Source organism: Lathyrus oleraceus, unplaced genomic scaffold (assembly GCF_024323335.1).
Source record: "Lathyrus oleraceus cultivar Zhongwan6 unplaced genomic scaffold, CAAS_Psat_ZW6_1.0 chrUn0214, whole genome shotgun sequence".
In the NCBI taxonomy this organism is placed as follows: Eukaryota; Viridiplantae; Streptophyta; class Magnoliopsida; order Fabales; family Fabaceae; genus Lathyrus; species Lathyrus oleraceus.
In genome coordinates, this window is record NW_026112605.1 from 36,561 (window position 1) to 51,754 (window position 15,194).

Below are 15,194 nucleotides of genomic sequence, written 5' to 3' on the forward strand. Positions count from 1 at the left end.
TGAATCAGATTATAAGATCATCAATTATAACATATTGTGACAATATATAAGCTCATAGCATTTGAATATACTCACAATTCTTTGTTGTAACCGTGCATATCCCGTACGCCCTTTTTTGTACGGATACGCGGGTTTTGATGCCCTTTTCCGATTTTTGTCGCTTACTTCCTGGATAAAAAAGTTTAAGGCATATTAGAACCAAGTAACTTAACAATTGTATAATACCATAATTAATAGACATTACATGGAATTTTTCGTTTCTTCGTTTGGCGACAAAGTTATCCATTCTTCGGCTGAAATAATCTCGGCATACTTCATTGGCCGTTCTGCTTCAACAAAGTTTCCTTCCTCATCCTTGAGAAATTTGTTGGACAAAAAGGATCGAAATCCTCAGAGTCTTTTTCCGGCCAATTGAATACAATATTTTTTCCGGCTTTCATCGATGTGAAAGGATCTCTAAAAAACATACAAATGGAGTGTGTTATTATAAGTAATATTATAACAATATATGGTCAACAAATAGTCAACAAAAAAAACATATAATAATATATGGTAAGTACCTGTATCTCGGACCATATTTTTTCTTTGCCAACCTTCAATTCCGGACTTCTCCAATTATCACATGTAATCGGAATATGTTGTCGAACAAGGGAACCAATGTAACTTGCCAACATTGAACCGTTAGGCTCAATTAGTTGGTCTTCAGCACTCCAATGTACTTCGAATTTTTCACCCTTGTCTCTTGCACGAATGATTGACTTCATAACAGTCAATCCTCGTTTGATTTCTTTTTCAACATTGTTACGTGATCCACTCGCGTCATGGGTATCGTCTTGGTTAGCCATTTTATCTGTAATATAGAAATGATTCAATAAGACCCAAGTAAGACAATGACCATATTCGTGAAGCTACACGAAAAACACATTCATATACCTTCCATTTCTCTCATGTTACAACAATCTAAACTCTCTCTTTTTTTCATCATTATTGAATACAAACTCACACACACCTACTGCATACAAAAGACCAATACAAACTTATGGTGTTTGGAACATGAACAAACTTGCATCCACAATCATCAAACTTCCAAGCACAAGCTCAAACACACTCCAAATGACATCAGTTTTCAATCAAAATAAAAACCTTACAACAAGGTGCTCATGAAACACCATATAGTGCTCGTTTGCCCTAAACAACATTAATCAACATAATGCACAAAATGTAAAACTCAGTTTAGAAAATGCCCTAATCAAACACCTGAAGAAAGTGAACGGTAACGATGGAGAAGAGAAATACCTTCAAGGTGACGGTAACGATGGAGAAGAAAGTGAACAACGACGGTGGACGCAGATAACTCAGTGAACGTGAACGCAACAGCAGAAAAGGCGACGGCGACGACGACGGTGAGGGAGGGAGAACGAACGGATGACGAGAGTAATCGCAGTAGAGAGTAATCGCAGTAGAGAGAAACCCAGTTACGTAAACGAAATAGCATATAGAGAGGGAAAATAAAGAGATGCAGTATATATGTTATAATTTTAATGTTTAATAAAGGACCTTAGAGGGCGCTTGTGTAAAAAAAGCGCCCTCTAAAGGGGGCCTAAGAGGGCGCTTCTAAAAGCGCTCTCTAAGGCTTTCCAAAAGCGCCTTATAAACTGGAAATGTACATGGACTTAGAGAGCGTTTTTTTAAAAGTGCCCTCTAAGGGTACCCTTAGAGGGCGCTTTCATAAACGCGCCCTCTATTGGTGTCCCTCCATTTCCTCATTATTTTTTCGCTTCACTTTAGAGGGCGCTTTGTTACAAAAGCGCCCTCTAAAGTGCGTTGTCTATTCCTCCTTATTTTTCTCTTCACTTTAGAGTGCGCTTCTTTAAGAAAGCGCCCTCTAAGGTGCGCTGTCTATTCCAGTTTTTGGCGTAGTGACAATTATATGCTCAAGTGAGCAAAAGGCAAATGACATTAACATAAACATGTGCTCCAATGAGCAAAGGAAAAAGCAAATGAATAATATGTACAAGAATAATAAATTGCATAAATGTAAAGTGCAAAAAGTAAATGTTAATGGTTAGTGGTTAGTAGTTAGTGCCATAAGGCAAATTTAGCGCTATCTTAAGCAATCGTAATTGGACTTATGTAGAAGTCACAACTATCTGAGGCCGGTCAATAATAATGTAGGCAACAACACAAGTTAGAAGTCTTGATTAGTGAACCAAGTTCCAACAACTTGCCATGCCAAAAGAAAAAGAGAATTGATCTTGTATTGGTTTAAGCCTTTTGTATGATTTAGCAAGCAACCTATCCTTAATACAAAGCCATTCACTAGATCATTTGATCAAGATGAATTAGATTTGGATTGAGGAGATCAAACCTTCTTAATCAATACTAACTTATCAACCTTTAACTCATTGATCAAAAGGAAAAAAGAAGAAGAAGAAGAAGATGAATAATGGAAATGGAAATGAAAAGAATAAAGTGCATTAGATGAAATAGAATGTATCAATCAACAAGTGTTGACCAATGACATTGAGGATCATGGTCAAACAATCAAAAACAGAAGTGAGATGAAGATTGGAAGTCAAGAAATGAACAAAATATTTTTAGGCATTTTTAATATTCAAAAAATAAACTTGAATTAAAATATTAAAGAAATGTCAAACTTCAAAATCACTTCATATCAACTTTGAAAAGTCCAAGTGATTTATCCTAAGTTCAACAAGGTCAAACAAAATTTGACGAAAAATTTCAGCATTTTTAAAAGTCAGAAACTATTTTTAATCAATTAAAAATGAATAAAATAACCTAATTGAACTAAAATCTCAAATAAATCTCAAATCAATTAAAAAATTGATGAGAAATTTTTTCATAGATCCATCATCATTCAAATAGGTTAGGAAAATATTTTTGTATTTTTTGAATATCAACAACTAATTAAATGAATTAAAAATAAACAGAAAGAGAAAATTCACAAAAAATATCAAATGACAAAATAAAAATATTAAAAATCATTTTTAGAAACTAGAATTTAAATGAAGAATAATACAATTGGTCCCATATTTTTTGGATTAAAAATGAAGAAGTTATGAATTTTTGAAAATAAAGGAAATAAAAGATAAAATCAGAATTAGAAAAGAGAAAAAAACCAGGAGCGTCTGATCAAGCCTCATTAATTGACGTGGTTGATCAGACGGATGTGAGATGCGCGCTTACCATGTACATAAGTCAAGCGCGAAGCATCATGGATTAAATGAAGTCAAACATAACAAGGGCCAGGATTAGATCGTGGTCAATGGATCCAAGGGCTATGAAGCCATCCACGTGTGGACGGTGGTGGAAACCACCGTCTTCTCCGGTGAGAAGCCAGAATCCGGCCACCAGTTGCAGGTTTTCAAACCTCAATCAAACTGCACGATTCTTATACCAAAATGAAGCTAGGGTGATGTACATCACCCTGTAACCTTGAATTGTACTCAATCTTTCTATAGAATAAGAAATCTGAGCTGGAAGATTTAGGTACATAAATTGCAGTTCATTAAAACACAAAATCAAATATTTTAGTTTTTTTTTCTTTTCAAAATTTTGTGCATTTAAATTGTTTTATTTTTTATATTTTTATTGTTCTTCTCTTTCTTTTCAAATATTTTGATAATGACAAAAGAGGAGAAAATGCATAGAATATTTAAGAAGAGATTAAAGTATGAAAACTTGAACAAAGCAGTTTCTGCCAAACAAATTTTGAATTATAAGCTTTAATGTTATTTATATTTTTGAGTAATTTATCTTAATAACTAATTTTAATTAAAAACAAAGACAATGACTTAAGGAAAGTTACAAACTTTACCCTAATGAACTGTTAGACAAAAGGAAGAGCTTTTAAATCTCAACCTAAGGTCTGCCAAACTTAGGGGGCGCTTACAAACCTCAGACCATGCTGTTAGGAGTTGTTGATTAAATTATAGGATTAAATTAACATAGATAAGAGTTAATGGGAGCTTACAAACCTTAAATCTGTCTTAATGGAATATCAAACTTAGGGGGAGGTTACAAATCTCACCTTAATGGACTGTCTAACTTAGGGGGAACTTACAAACCTCATACTCTAATGTTATAATGTGTTAATTAAATCATCAATCATTATTCTTAAATAAATTTGTTTCGTCATCAAAAAAGGGGAGATTTTGGAACAAGATTTGTTCATGCCCTTAAAAGGTTTTGATGATAACAAAGTATTTAAAGAACAATGAGATTTACTAATGGTTGTTCAAGTGTGTAGGATCAAAAGATATTAACCTTGATATAAATTAAGTTAATCACTTATAAGAATCATTAAAGAGAAGCAAAGTTATTATGAATCTAAAGGATCATAACCAAGTCTGCATGATCTGAAGTCAAAATATATCAAGGTTTCAAGCTATCAAAAAACTCAGTTCCATAAAGAAGTGATTCAGATTCTGATTGATCAGAATCTGTAAGTTATTCACCAGCATCTAAAGGCTTCAGACTCTGGTCTAGATCCAGCCTCTGATGTGAAGGAGAAGGGCGATCCAAAATGCAGCGGAAATAAAAAATTTCTCCTTTAGTGATCCTTATGAATGGGCATGATCAGTGATAGAATAGTTACCTCTTGTGACAATTGAAACCTTTGATGCAGATCTATGGAGCGATCACGAACGTTGAACGATGCCAACGCCTCTACTCAGTCCACATGAACAAATTCCTTCAATCTCAGTGCTAGCTGTTACGAATGAAGGCTTTAAGTGTGTATGTGTGTGTGTGTGTGTGTGTGTGTGTGTGTGTGTGAGTGAGAGAGAGAGAGAGAGAGAGAGAGAGAGAGAGAGAGAGAGAGAACGAAAATGCAACCGCAACAAATGCTTCTGCACAAGGGTTCTATTTTATAGAACCACTTGTGTGGGCTTCAAGCTAAAAATCCCACTTAAGTGTAAGTGGCCCATATTTTATAATATGCCAAAATCACTTAAGCGTGTGGTACCTTACCATATTTCGTATTCTACTTAAGTACACCGTACCTTACGATGTTCTACAATTCACTTAAGTACACCGTACCTTACGATGTTCTATAATTCACTTAAGTACACCGTACCTTACGGTGTTCCTTAGTTACTCTATCTCTCATCAATCCGTCCTTTGTGTGTGACCCTGTAGGTTTTCGCGGCATTGGCAATTATATTAAATCATGTATTTAACATAATAAACAGTGAGCGGTATCTAGCAACACATCATTGCTACCCAAGACACGAAAATGTCATGTGATCTGACAATCCTTCTGTGATAATACTTATGTGCATAATTACCCTTTTGCCCTTATGTCTATATTGAACACAAGGCATAGACAGTGTCATCCTTGTCCAGTTCAATATTGGCCCATAAACATTTATCTTGTTATGCAAGATGGGCAAATTCCATCTAGGTCACGCATGTCCTTTAGCATGCTTCGTGGAGTACCCATCAACTGTCTTTATGGTTATCCAGTTACGGACAACGTTTGATCAACAATAAAGCACTCGACTCTACATCTAGGGTCCATAGTGGTTTCAGGTCGAAGGGTGGTACACACCATTATCACCATGAGAATAACTTATGACACTTTGCATAACATTCTATATAGTATTCTCATAGCGGGTCAATCCAGTACAAATATTACTCTTAACATTCATACCTATGTTTAAGACTTGATAACTCCTTATCCCTTATCCATGATCCAGATGTGATCATCAGTCTATATACATAATAGTCTTAATGCTTCAATGTTATCCCACTTCACAATAAAGCTTGACTACGGATACTAAGAATAATGTCCTTATGTTTAATGTGATCTCATGATCAAGTCACACTTGATACATTAAACGGACTAGCTATCCTAGGGAATTTATTAAACAAACATAAGAAAAAAGTCTTTTATTATTAATAAATAATTCGATACAAGTACTAAAATTATTGGCCTCTAGGGCTTACACCAACATCTAAAGGCTTCAGACTCTGGTCTAGATCCAGCCTCTGATGACCACTCAACTTCTGAAAGACTGAAGAGCATATGATCCGTACACCATACCAAAGCAATATTGTATTATTAAAGCCCCATAATTCTGGACAAAGTCTACTAGAGTTTTGTTTTGCGAGGCTTAAGTAATAAAGATATGACATCTTCAGTTTGCTCTACTACTGTTGGTAGATATCTAGTACCTTGAAAGGTACTGAGAGTGTTAATACTATTAAATGGACAAAGCTTCATACTAAATGCTAATCTCTAACGACTCTCTTGGCATACTTCTTCAACATGCCTGCTCATTATGTTCAAACTCTCTAATGACTATTTTCCTAATCCTATAAAAGGAAGTTCAAGGATATGAAGAAGATGCTGAAGATGATTGATCAAGTTGATCAACATAGGTTCGTTGACTTTGATTGAAAACTCTAAATATGCTAAAGATTCAAATACCGTGGAAGTCTTTGAATATGTTGTTAATAGAACCATACAACACAAAGATGATATGATACAAGCAAGAACACTTATGTATATACGTTAGCTTGTACAATAGGGTCTTAAGATTTCTTACCGTTGCTAATCTTAGAAATCTTAGAGACATAAGGATCTGTGTTGTACCTATGCCCTAGAGGCCAATACTTTTGGTACTTGTATCGAATTATTTATTAATAATAAAAGGCATTTTCTTTATTATGGTTGATTAATAAAGTCCCTAGAATAGATAGTCCGTTTAATGTATTAAGTGTGACTTAATCATGAGAACACATTAAACATAAGGACACTATTCTTAAAGTATCCGTAGTCGAGCTTTAGTGTGAAGTGGGATAACATTAAAGCATTAAGACTATTATGTTTGTAGACTGATGATCACATCTCGTGGATCATGGATAAAGAGTTATCAAGTCTTAAACATAGGTATGAATATTAGGAGTAATATTATACCGGATTGACCCGCTATGAGAATACTATATAGAAAGTTATGCAAAGTGTCATAAGTTATTCTCATGGTGATAATAGTGTATACCACTCTTCGACCTGAAACCACTATGGATCCTAGATGTAGAGTTGAGTGCTTTATTACTGATCCAACGTTATCCGTAACTGGATGACCATAAAGACAGTTGATGGGTACTCCACAAAGCATGCTGAGGGACATGAGTGTCCTAGATGGAATTTGCCAATCCTGCGTAACAGGATAAATGTCTATGGGCCCAATATTGAACTGGACAAGGGTGACACGGTCTATACCTTGTGTTCAATATAGACATAAGGGCAAAGGGGTAATTATACACATAATTATTATCACAGGAGGTTTTGTCAGATCACATGACATTTTCGTGACTTGGGTAGCAGTGATGTGTTGCTAGATACCGCTCACTGTTTATTATGTTAAATGCATGATTTAATATAATTGCCAACGCCGCGAAAACCTATAGGGTCACACACAAAGGACGGATTGATGAGAGATAGAATAATTAAGGAACATCGTAAGGTACGGTGTACTTAAGAAGAATACGAAATATGGTAAAGTACCAAATACTTAAGTGATTTTGGCATATTCTGAGATATGGGCCAAAATGCACTTAAGTGGGCTTTTTGGCTTGAAGCCCACACAAGTGGTTCTATAAATAGAACCCCTTGGGTAGAAGCATTTACACTCCAGACAACACAACTGAAGAGTTGGAATTTCGTATCTCTCTCTCTCTCTCACTCAAAGCCTTCACTCACAAACAGCTAGCACTGCGATTGAAGGAATCCGTTCGTGTGGACTGAGTAGAGACGTTGTCATCGTTCAACGTTCGTGATCGCCCCGTGGATCTGTATCAAAGGTTGATCATTGTCAGAGATCTGCACCAAAGGTTTGAATCTCCACAAGAGGTAACGATTCTATCACTGATCATGCTCATTCGTAAGGATCATTAAAGGAGAAATTTTTATATTCCGCTGCGCCTTGGATGGCAATTCTCCTTCAGAAAGGTACTGAGAGTGTTAATACTATTAAATGGACAAAGCTTCATACTAAATGCTAATCTCTAACGACTCTCTTGGCATACTTCTTCAACATGCCTGCTCATTATGTTCAAACTCTCTAATGACTATTTTCCTAATCCTATAAAAGGAAGTTCAAGGATGAAGAAGATGCTGAAGATGATTGATCAAGTTGATCAACATAGGTTCGTTGACTTTGATTGAAAACTCTAAATATGCTAAAGATTCAAATACCGTGGAAGTCTTTGAATATGTTGTTAATAGAACCATACAACACAAAGATGATATGATACAAGCAAGAACACTTATGTATATATGTTAGCTTGTACAATAGGGTCTTAAGATTTCTTACCATTGCTAATCTTAGAAATCTTAGAGACATAAGGATCTGTGTTGTACCTATGCACCACTGATAAGAGTATCAAGTGCATCTGTAATTACTATTCTAAACTACTTATTAGAATATGTAAGAAGTCTCTTGTCGAGTGCCTGAGCAAAAAAGTCTCTTTTGGATAGATTGAGCATTTAAGTATCATGCCCGCGGGCAGAGCAAAAGTCTCTTTTTGTATAAATTAAGCATTAAAGTCTCATGCTTGCGTAGAGCAGAAGTCTCTTTCAGGATTTGATTGAGCATGAAGTCTCTTTCCGTGGGATAGTGCAGGAAGTCCTGAACGGGTTGTTCAGGCAATGAAGTTTGTTGCTTGTTGTTTAATTGAGCAAGTTGTAATCTGATTGATTATAGTGAAAATCTCTTGTGCTGCAAGGGGACTGAACTACTCTCGGTTTGAGAGGAACCAAGATATATTGTGTGTCTCTTTATTTACTTTTGCATTTATATTCCAATGTGCAACAAACTCTAAAGTCACTCTTACTTGGATCAGAATCTGAGCTTGACATCTTAGGTTCTGAACAGTTTTGAGAAAAAGAAGTAAATTTTCATATACACAATTCAATCTCCCTTCTTGTGTATACTTTTTTAACCTTAATATATGTCAAAGGTTCCTTATGCCAGTGACATTGATTGTTTAATGTATATTATGGTATATCCTAGACCAGATTTGACACAAGTTGTAAGTCAAGTTAATAATTTTATGTCAAAAGTGATCAAGTGTCATTGGGAAACAATCAAGTGGATTTTCAGGTACTTGAAGGGTACAAGGGGTCATGATTTCTTGCTTAACATTGAAAATAACGATCTTTCAGTTGTAGGATATATTGATTCAGACTATGTTTGTGAAAGGGATGATAAAAGGTCTACAGTAGGGTACGTCTTTACTTTATCATGAGGGCTTATTTGTTGGAAATCATTGGTCCAATCCATGTCGACAACTGAATCAGAGTACATGACATCAAGTGAAGTTGCTAAAGAAGCCTTATATCTTACAAAATTGGATAAGAGATTTGGGTGTTGAGCATTGAGGAGTTCGGTTGCATTGTGATAGTCTTTGTGACATTTATTTGGTAAACAATCGGGTTTATCATGCTAGGACCAGGCATATTGATGCGGGGTTTCACAAGATTATAGAGTTACTTGCATTTGGACACATATTACTTGAAAATATTCATACTTTAGAGAATGCAACTGATATGTTGATCAAGCCAATCATGAGTGACAAATTCAAGCATTGCTTGAACTTGTTACATATTTCTCAAAGTTAAGTAGGATATGTCCTCGATTGTCAGGATGTGATATTCGTCAATGTGGTGATTGTTGAGTATGACTTATATTAAGACAAAGAGAAACACAATATGTGAAGATTCCAAATGAGTCTTAAGCCCAATTGTTTGTGGTGGGTAGGTGACTAAGGGTGCAGAAGCTGTAGCTCCACGCGATACAGTTTAGGGATATTATTGTAAATTGAGTCGTAGTATTATATATATTGTCTGTAATATTGTAACCCCAATTATTAGACAAAAATCAAAGAAACTATAGTTACTTTATAGTCACATAGGTAGACATAATTAACCAAAGTCCATTAAGAAAATTCATTCATGTTGATTGATTTTTTTATGTTCTAACATATTCATTCATAATAAAATTAGTTTAAAAAATTTTAAAATTTAATATGATTTAAATAAATAAAAATAATTTAAAATTAATTTGATTAATTTCTTACAAATACATTATGAAGTTTTTATACATAATCAAAATGAAATGGAGTATGTGTGAGTAAATCAAACACTAGCTTCAACATAATGGGCAAAAACGTGTCACAACTGACATTTGTTAAAGTGCATTGTTGCCTTGAACATAGTTAGATACGTGGCAACAAGTACAGAAACTAAAATAAAACACTTTTTTCACCATGAGAGGGAAAAAATGGATAAACGTTTTGTCTTCCTTTTGTTACTGTTTCCATTTCCACTTGCAAAGCTTTGTAAACAATATCATTCATTCCAAGCTTCCATGGATGCTCTCTCTGTGAAGCAAGCAAGGTATGAACAATATCATTCATTCCTATCTCAACTTATTTCATAAATATAGTAATTTGCAAATGATCTTTTGCTTCTGCTGTTGCAAAAAAGGGTTTTGAATCCGTAGGAACTTGGCATGTAAAATTGCTTCTCATCATCATTCTCATTCTATTAGTATGTATCCAAGAGCAAAACACTTGATTAAATCCAATGATTGATAAAAAAGTTACTACATTCATATGTATCAAATGCCTTTTTAATGTTAATTTTAAGGGATATAGGTTTCTAGTTTTCAATGATATATAAGCACCACCAGGCTAGAATTCAGGTTTGGAAAGTTCCTTTAGTTGTAGTCTCAGAAATATCTCTTTATCTCTACAGGATTCTTTTGTATGCTATAGGCTCTAACCATAGGATTCTTTTGTATGCTATAGGCTCTAACCATAGGATTCTTTGTATGCTATAGGCTCTAACCATAGGATTCTTTTGTATGCTATAGGCTCTAACCATAGCTTAATACAACTCCTAGGTGAGTTTTTATTCATGTGCATTGAAATTCAATTGTTGCTAGATTGGGAGGGTCAAGTGAGTGGGTATCAGATTTTAAATCCCACATTGTCTATTTCATAAAATTAACTATGCTGCTTACGTATAAACAAAAGGACCTCTGATTACTAACAATTATGGAGCCGTGTGTTGATGACATAGCGAATTATTCTTTCGCCTTTTACTAAAGAATACTGTGTCAGCGTCACAATTAGCGGCATACGCTAGTTTTTGGAAGAGTCCTCTTAATTGAGGGTTCTGCAATTTAGTTTAAGGTTATAATATTTTTTCTACCATCAGCTTCACTAGACAAGAGCAAAACGGAAAGGGATTCTTCTCGTAACACACATTTTTGTAAAATAGATAGTAACTAATAAATTGTTTTGTTGAAGCTTTGCATTTCTGCTATTCTGTCGTGTCTCGAGATCCATAAATTATTTGTTGAAGCTTTGCAAAAATTTTAAGCTATTCAGCAATGCAAACATAGTCCACTAGCGAGAATCGCGTCTCGAGATCCATAAATTGTTTTGTTGAAGCTTTGCAAAAAAATTCTGCTATTCAGCAATGCAAACATAGTCTCCTTGCGAGAATTGCGTCTCGAGATCCTTGCAAGCTGCCGCAGCTACATATAGATCACATGCTTCATGACTGAATTTCCGATTCTGGTCAGCACAAGATTTGGCAACGGCGCAAGTTTGTCTAAAAACCTAATTTTATTCTTCATCATAATCACGCACTTCATGGAAAGCGACTAGGAATGATATTTCTTACCATCCAGAAGAGCAGTGACAAGAGGGGCTGAAGTACTTTTAGCAAGATGCTTGTAGTATGCAGCTCGTGGAGGCATGGTGAAGAAGAGGTAGCTCAATGCTCTTTTGAGCTCTTATACCATATTAGTGAATGAAACTGAACCAGAGAGAGGCTTCAGATGCTCTTTTGAATCATCTGCTTGTCTCGGACTTGTCATTCATGATTCTATCAACACCATCTTTGTCTCCTAAAGATTTTTCCACTGCATGGTTTCAGATGTAGAAAAAGTTGGGTCAAGCTGGGAAGATGAAGAAAAATGTCACAAAGTTATATTCGGCTACACATGAGGTTGCAAATGTGAGTTGGTGTATGAATTGTTGATCCACTAAACTGATATAGACCGTGTACATACAACTCCAACACTAAATCTTAGGAACAAATATGTCCTGATTTAGATTTAAATGATGATTATCTTTCACAAAAAACGGGATGAATCAATCTCATGTCATCTGAATCCCACACCGGAATTGTTAGAATGAATAGCAAGGAAGATGAGGTATAAATAACAAGTGTGTGACACATTGCAATATACTTACCTGGATGGGGTCAATGGGTGATCATGAAGGCCCATGGCCTAGGCAAGTGACTTCCATTGCACTTAGGAGGGTGCTTGCCTAAGGTCTACCCAAGTGGTGGAACCTACATCATAATTTGTTGCTGTGGGGGCCTGCGTTCGCGCGGCCCTCTTCAAGTTAAGTTTGTAAAATACTTTTTTAAAAGGGTCACTAGACTTGTATCAATCCTGTTCAAATAAGGAGACATAAATAATTAAGTCTTGCTGTGCTTGACGAGGGTAAGTCTTGCTGTGCTTAACAGGGGTGGGAGTAATATAATGGTTTTTGTTTGTAACTTTTGGGTTTACATAATAGAAAAGCTGCTTACAAGTCTTAATCTTTCTAGATTTTGTTGGTGATGTTCCAATGTGTAATCTGATGTTTGGCAGTAGCTCAGTCTGTATACTCTATGTGCTTGCACATTTTGGTGAGGGTGTTGTATATCATCTTTCATTGGTGAGGTTTTTAAAAGATGGAACAAATCAATTAGCTCAATACAGTTCCTCTATTGCAAGGTGAGTTGTTACCTTTTGTTGTTTCATGTGTTATATTTGCATTGAAATTCAGTTGTCACTAGACTGTGATACTTTAGTTATTTAAGATAGGGTCAATTGAGTTGATAACAAACTTAAGGACCTCTGGTTGCCCTTAATTACAGAGCCGTGTGATGATAACATAGTGAACTATTCTTTCGCCTTTTACTAAAGAATACCGTGTCAGTGTTACAATTAGCGGCATATGCTAGTTTTTGGAAGAGTAAAGTCCTCTAGATTGAGGGCTTTGCAATTTAGTTCGAATTTATCAATTTTCATTGATGATTTTTAAGCTTAGTTTATTTTTAAAATTTTAGAAACTTTAATACTATGATTGACAAAAATTTAAATTTTATAGGTATAATGCATTATTAGGGTTCCATAAAACTAGTTGGATCATATTTCTGTGGTGTATTGTCCTTGGAACAAAATTAGCTATTTCTCTTTTTCTAGCATTTTGGGCACTTGATGTTATGGTTTTGTGGCATAAAACAAAAACTTGTGATACATTACCCTGATGTCTTTCCATAACAGTATCTTGCTAGCTACTCATATTAGATTGAGGTTTCTCTGGGTGTATCTTGGAATTATCAGAATTAGATGTGTTTTGGAGACTTTCATTCAATGGTTAATATCTACTTTGTTCTATATAAAAAAGGAATGTTGGGTAGGATTTACTCGAGATAACTTATCTGATATGAGTAGAGAGTACTGTTTAAAGTGCATAGGTAAAAAAAAATGAGATGAGTAGAGTGTGATAATTATTTTAAGGTTTTCATTGTATTTGATTGAAATGTGTGACTATTGAATTGTATGTATCTACACAAACAAAAATTTCAATCCTCAGCAGATCCTTAAAATTTGGATGCTTTTGCTTTGGGGAGAAAATAAAGACCCAACAAACTATTGAGTCATGTTCAAAAGACAAACTCTAGTTTTAACCAAACACCTAAATACACTTTCCAAACCTTTCTCTAGCCCTTCAGTTGCACTCTCCAATGCTTCAAAACATTCATGTGCAACCTGCATCTTGACAACATCAGAACCTTCGCGTAAAAGGGTCCTTAAGGATGCATCCACACACTGCAGTTCATTTAAATTCTCCTCCTCACATGATGATGTCCTCCTATGCATCAACTTTGCCATTTTCAACCATTTGGTTGCCTTTGACTTGGGAGCCAAGAAAGACAAAATGGATTGAAAGATAGACATGTTCATTAGTATAACCTCTCTAAGAACTCTTATCACAGAAACGACTTCTTGATCTTGGTTCAAAAGTGTGGAAGCTCCAAATTTACTTTCCATTTGTTTTAGAGAGATGTGATCAACTTTTTGACATTTTTCTTCATCTTCTTTGTGAAGAAGTTATATTCGGCTACACTTGATTCGATGCTTGAATCTCCCTTTCTTCTTCTAAGAGAACAGTGAAGGGCTTCAACATTTTCTTTAATGTCTAACATGGTGTCTCTTGTAATACCACAAACATCCAAAATTTTCACCGAACCATCCAACAACTCTTCCACAAAATTCTCACCTTGATGCCGAGAAATGGCCTTTTGTGTCGATGCCATATTGAGAAAATCTTCCAATGAAATATACAAATCTTCCAGCAAAGAAAGGCCAATGGTGATTGAATCAGACGTGGATGTTGATGTGGTTTCCCATGTCTTGATTTTGCTTAGCTCTTGTTCTATTCTAGTGGAGTTAGGATGAGATTGAGAAGGAAAACTATTAGAGCGAACATGGTTTTTTATTGCCATATTGCTCTTTAATTTGTTCTTATTTTCTTCAAAGATAATTGTAAAGCTCAATGTTTGTGTGATGTTACCAAGCCTCTCTTTATATAAGACCTACTCGTGAATCATGATATTGTTGATAATTATTAATATCATATAGTAATAAAGAAATAAAATAGGTAGGACTTGTTAATGGAGGTGTAGAGCATGTGGCGAGATTCGTTAACTCAGCGCACTGCTTGCATGAGTTTTCCTTTGAATATGGTAAGCATGTCACATGTCAACCCAACATTGTGAATTTATTAATGGTATTCTGCAAGATGCTTATATCATTGAAATGTGTTTTAGGTGCACGATGAATATCACTGGCATGTCTTTCAAGTGTTGGTAATCAGAAAACATCATTAGTATTCATCTAGTTTGCCATCTCTGTAGACACATAGCACTCGTAATTGCAATTATAAAAATAGGTGTTTCTTATTGCTTCTTACATGTCATTCATGCACACACAACCAATTAATAGAATAAAATTGTATATAATTTAGTTTGGCTTGATCATATCCAACAAGATCTGGATCTCATCTTTCGATAATCCATTCTTTAACCTATT

At 35.1% G+C, this 15,194-nt stretch overlaps 3 non-coding genes and 1 pseudogene across 3 annotated transcripts; 3 read left to right on the forward strand and 1 right to left on the reverse strand.

The window, feature by feature from the left end:
* The first annotated feature begins 11,092 nt into the window (after window positions 1-11,092).
* LOC127112977 (U5 spliceosomal RNA) lies at window positions 11,093-11,209 on the forward strand. The gene has a single exon (XR_007799138.1). It is a non-coding gene; the product is annotated as a U5 spliceosomal RNA (small nuclear RNA).
* A 1,080-nt stretch (window positions 11,210-12,289) lies between these two features.
* Window positions 12,290-12,449, forward strand: LOC127112976 (U1 spliceosomal RNA). The gene has a single exon (XR_007799137.1). It is a non-coding gene; the product is annotated as a U1 spliceosomal RNA (small nuclear RNA).
* Window positions 12,450-12,973: 524 nt separating this feature from the next.
* On the forward strand, window positions 12,974-13,095 carry LOC127112979 (U5 spliceosomal RNA). The gene has a single exon (XR_007799140.1). It is a non-coding gene; the product is annotated as a U5 spliceosomal RNA (small nuclear RNA).
* Window positions 13,096-13,608: 513 nt separating this feature from the next.
* On the reverse strand, window positions 13,609-14,662 carry LOC127112971 (uncharacterized; annotated as a pseudogene).
* Between the last annotated feature and the right edge of the window lie 532 nt (window positions 14,663-15,194).